Source organism: Coregonus clupeaformis, chromosome 12 (genome assembly GCF_020615455.1).
Source record: "Coregonus clupeaformis isolate EN_2021a chromosome 12, ASM2061545v1, whole genome shotgun sequence".
NCBI classification, from domain to species: domain Eukaryota; kingdom Metazoa; phylum Chordata; class Actinopteri; order Salmoniformes; family Salmonidae; genus Coregonus; species Coregonus clupeaformis.
The window spans coordinates 56,976,602-56,982,601 of NC_059203.1; positions in this window are offsets into that span (position 1 = coordinate 56,976,602).

Below are 6,000 nucleotides of genomic sequence, written 5' to 3' on the forward strand. Positions count from 1 at the left end.
TTTAACACTAGAACTGCTAAGACAGTCAATCTGACGGTGTTCAAATTAGTAATTTCAATAACTTAATTTCAATAAAAACCTTGAACCCACCTATCGTTGACTTTTCCTAAATATGTGTATTTTACACTCTAGCAGTATTTTCCGACAAATATCATAAAAGACAAAATCTTTCTTTGCATTTCATCCTCAAAGCGCCATGATATGCATATTTAACAGTAGGATAGAATGGCTGGGCCTCGAGGAGTACCAATGGCCACCAGTCTAATGAATCTATTTAACTAGAAAAGCCTGGCTCATTGGAGCCCCCTTTGTGCCAATGTCATTTGGTTGTGTTTATGAAGGTGTACTGTAACATTAAAATAATAAATGTAAATATTTGAAAGAACATAACATTAGTTTGTTACTGTAGGCTATATGTAAAAATGAAAAACCACTAAAAACTCAGAATTTAAATTGTAAAAGAAATGTTATTTGTGGAGTGCCTTTTTTACAACTATGAAACAAAAAGCATGTGCGCTGAAACACAGTAAAAGCGTATTTTTATAATGACAAAACAAATAAAAATACCCAAACTGCAAGATATCAGAAATATCAGAAAATATCAGTAGCCTAAACATCAGAATAGGCGCCAAGCGGGCTTGTGAATAGTGAAAATCAGCACAATATGACAGCGGTAAAAAATTGTATATTGTCCGTTTTTGGACACATTATTTGTGGCCTTGCTCGCACTTACAGTATGGTGTGCATCTTCACGCAACAGTTGGATCTTATTTAGCTGTTATTCCTGGTCCTAACTGTCACAACAAATGAATACAATAGAATTGTCCGCCCTGTCTTTCATTAACGATTGGTGATTACATAATTCATTCTTCGTTCCCCCTCACTCATCAACTCACCCATTCTCCCCTTTTCTCCCCCATCACACTATACTTCAATTACTTCATCTGTTGTTATATGTGTGAAATTTGTTTTGGTATAGTTTAGGTTCAGTTTTGAGGCAATTATCAAGGTGATTATCAACTGGGCATGGCACATTCAACTATCGGAGAAGGAGCGGAGCAGGCCGGGGGAAAACCATTGAAAAAAATGACATGCCCTCCTAAAACTGGTTATAACTCCAGTTATGGTTAATATATTAAGATTCTAACAACTACAATGTGTTATGTAGAGTTATTTAGGAAAAGTCAAGGACGAGGCGGGAATGGCAGTAATTAAACATTTAAATTCGTTTTGAGTCATTATGATCCTCTATGCCTTTCTAGTGTTAATATACACAATCATAAATAAAATCATTAATATTTAATGTAGGAAGCTCATAAAAACATGATACAAGGAAATGTATTTATTTATCTGTGCTTAGTAGCAAGGCTTTGGCTGCACCATGCCAATGAAATCAACTTGTTCGTTTAGCAGACATCACAGGCCCTGCCCTACCACAGTCAACACACATATATTTTACAGTAAGAATAGTATCCAAAATGGCTATTGCTGATTGTCACCAGTAGCTTACTCACATGAGGAATGCACTGAGCCATGGTTATTCTAAGAAAAAAATATATTTTGAAACAGAGACCATCCACGCAATTTGTACAGTTGTTTGGCAAAAATTGGTTCATTAGAAACCTTGGAATCTGCTCTTACTGATAGGGCATAGCAATCAAAACATCTGGCCTGCATGGACCTCTGTAGGATGATATGGAAGAAGTGCTAGTTGGTGAAGTCTGCACATCTTTGTCTGTTAACATATAGACTAATATGTTATTAAATTGTGTTCTTACACTGGTAGAGTCATGCACTATGAGAGATGTACAACTGCGCATGTGCGAAAATAAAGAAAGGGCATTCCCCCCGTTCTGGTTAAAAACACCAACGATGAACATGTGTGTTTATTCCTCCGTTAAGTAAACCGGTATTCCTGTCCTGAAGATGGCAGCACCAACATTGTCAATGCACGCTGTCAGTGCACACTGTGCAGGTTATCAGTCTCTTCATTCTCTATTTGACAACTGATAATATTGTCACCCATCAGACTATTGTCAATTTAATCTTGTCTTTAGGCCACATCTATTATTATTATTATTATTATTATTATTATTATTATTATTATTATTATTATTATTATATGTGTGAAATTAGTTTCAATATAGTTTAGATGTAGTTTGGATGGGCAAGCTGGGCAGGCAAATGTTGTCTTACAGTCAGAAAATACACTATCATCTTATTTGAGTATTTACAGTCTATGCGCTTCTGGATCAATCAAAACATTTTCTGACTGATTGCAATTTACATTTGTTGCCCTGAGGTTTCTCATTACCTATTTTAACATAATAAATGCAGTCATTTAGCAAAGTTATCATTTACTATGGAATACTTACACAATTGAAATATCAACAGTCAGAATTACCATCATGTGTCACGCCCTAACATTGAGATCTCTAGTTGGGTTGGTCAGGGTGTGAAATCTAATTTATATATTTCTATGTTGGCCGGGTGTGGATCCCAATCAGAGGCAGCTGTCGATCATTGTCTCTGATTGGGGATCATACTTAGGCAGCCATGTTGCCTACCTTAGTTGTGGGATCTTGTTTCTGTTTGGCTTGTTTGATGTTTAGCCTCTTGAACTTCACGTTCTGTTGGATTTTTGCTATTTTGTCGGTGTTTATTAAAATAAACGACTATGTATGCATACCACGCTGCACCTTGGTCCGATCCTTTACACAACGAACGTGACATCATGGCCATTCTAGTAGTTATGGAATACTGTCACTGAGTGTTAAAATGTTTTACACTTTTGTAAAGTGTTTTATGGGTTATTATTTGTTTAATGTAAATTAAACTTTCTCAATAACCATATTTTTATTTATTGGTAATCTTAAAAATTATGTGACTTGTTTTCAGCCCTGATTACACATTATTACATACAAACTGTTTCATGAGCTAGTTGGGATATAATGGTATAACTAAAGCAAAACAGGTAATGTTCCAATTTCAGCGTGATTACATAGAAATTAACATCTCTGCTCCAGGTTACAAACCATTGACAAGTTGGGATATTTAAAGGGATATAACTGTATAACTAAAGAGAAACAGGTAATGATGCCTTTTCCAGCACTGATATAGCGTTATTACATTACTATAATCTCTGTTTCCAGGTAACAAATAATGGGCTAGTTGCGATGTCAGGAAAAGATTGGGGGGAAACAACACGGTAACTACTACTGGTAACTAATGGTAATTACTACCTAATTACATAGTAAATACATAGTTATTACCATGTTATTACCTGGTTATTACCTAGCTGGAATGTAAAGTGAAACCAACATTTGTCACTGAAAAGTGATAGAAAAGTAGTCATCTGGCAAACCTTGACTTTCCTTTTCAGCCATCAAGTCATCTCTTCAGGAAGATCGCCATGCACTCTTCTCATTTTAAAGCTCACTGATTGTTTTCCATCTGGTATAGCTGTCTTCAACATTCCCTCTGTGACTTAGGCCAGCTTGTTTTATAGAGTCTCTAAAATTGCCATCTGCTTTAAGACCATAAAACAAGTGAAATTGGTTAAATTAGGAAAAGTAGATTAATTAATTTGCTTAGGGCATGAAACTGGGTGGACCTCTATCCCCTAAATTACTTTTAAAATGAAGCCAAAATGCTATAAAAACACAACAAATGTCCCCCTTAAACTTAGCACTCTCATTCAGCATATGAGGAAGGCTCAAGGTACTAATTTAAGATTACATTTAAACGAATTTGTCCATATGAGCCTATGAATCATGCTGCATTTTTCTGCCCCTGTCCTCCTGCTAAGTACTAATGCAAGGACACGGTTAATGTGAGGCATTCTGTTAGTGTGATGTAAATGCATGCTGATAACGAAACCTTTCAAGATCTGCCCGCTGTCCTTGGAGATATGACACAAGTGTTTGCTTTCAAATGAAAATCACAGAAGGTGGGCGTCTCTAAGCCCCTATCACACCTGATTATTTCCCTCCCACCTCTCATTTGCTGTGTAGTTATATAACTATTATATCCGGAATTAATCCTCAAGGTACACCTATGGTTTTTATTATTAAGACCCTTGAAATACAAGCCATTTATAGATTATACACAAATACACGAACACACACACACACACTGTACAGCTAACCTTGTAGGGACACACAATTCAGTCCCATTCAAAATCCTATTTTCCATAACCCCTAACCCTAACCTTAACCCTAAACCTAACCCTAGCTCCTAACCCTAAAACTAACCCTAGCTCCTAACCCTATCCCAAATTCTAACCCTAACACCAATTCTAACCTTAAACATCTAGAAATAGCATTTGACCTTGTGGGGACCAAGAAAATGTCACCAGTTGGTCAAACATTTTTTCATTCACTATTCTTGTGGGGACTTCTGGTCCACAAGAATAGTTAAACACGTCCAGACACACACACACACTCCTCGAAGCGGGTGAAGAAAGTGTTTAGTTCGTCCGGGAGTGAGGCATCAGTGGCTGGCTTTCCCCGTATAATTGTCTGGAGTCCCTGCCACATACATCTCGTGTCTGAGCCGTTGAATTGCGACTCCACTTTCCCTGTAATGTCGTGTTGCCTCTGATTGCCTTATGGAGGTCGTAGCTTCTCTGTTTGCACAGCCATGTTTCCAGTCACCTTACCATGGTTAAATACGGTGGTTCGCGCTTTCAGTTTTGGGGGCAAATGCTGCCATCTATCCACGGTTTCTGATTCTAATCATGACAGTGGGAACAACATCCTCTATGCACGTCCTGATGAACCCAGTCACTGAGTGTATACGTCAATACTTTTCTCAGAGGCGACCCGGAAAATGTCACAGTCCACGTGATCAAAACAATCTTGAAGCATAGATTTCGATTGGTCAGACCAACTTTGAACAGTCCTTACCACGTGAGCTTCCTGTTGAGGAGCAGAATGGAGGTGTGATCTGATTTGCCGAAGGGAGGACGGGGGATGGCCTTGTAGCCATCCTGGATGGGAGAGTAGCAAAGATCCAGGGTCTGTGTTGTGCGTTTACCACAGGAGATGGGTTGATAGAATTTTGGTAGCGTTTTCCTCAGACTTCCTTTATTAATGTCCCCAGCTACAATAAATGCAGCCAAAGGATATGCTTTTTTCAATTTGCACATAGTCCAGTGTAGTTACTTGAGAGCCATTGTGGTGTCGGCGTTCATGAAATATACATGGAGTGATGATGACCGAAGAAAATTATCTTGGGAGGTAATGCGGTCGGCATTTGATGGTGATGTATTCCAGATCGGGAGAACAAAAGGACTTGAGTTCCTATACATCAACACAATCACACCATGAGTTGTTAATCATGAAGCAAACTCCTCCGCCCTTCTTTTTCCCAGAGAGTTCTTTCTTCCTCTCTGCGTGATGGACGGAGAAACCCGCTGGCTGAATGGGAAGGGACAATATATCCAGAGAGAGACATGATTCCGTAAAACAGACTATGTTACAGTCCCCGATGTCTCTAAGTAAGACGTTTTTCTGCCAACTTTGGCTCAAGGTATGTATTGGCACAAATTCTTAGTCTATGGATATACACATTCATTGACATGAACCTAGACAAGGAAATATCACACAATATTCATTCATTGTTAAAAGATGTGTATAGAAAATATCAAATAAGCATAAATCAGAATTAGTTTAATCTATGCTTTATAAGGGACAATGCATCAGGGAACAGCTCACTACTCAATTTACAAAGTTGACAAGATGGCTGCACGAACAGCATGTGCATCATCATTTCCTGCCTCTTCATTGTCAGCCACCAGATCAGCCTCTGCTACTAATTGACGTTTAACTCCTCACTCTGGCAGGAACTTCTCTTTGTTCAGCTCACACACATTATACAGGATGCAGCAGGCTGCAACAATGTCAGACATGATGTGAATGTCCACATCATTATGCTTCATCAGGCATCTCCAGCATCCCTTGAGGTGTCCAAAGCCATTCTCCACCACCACGTGTGCGG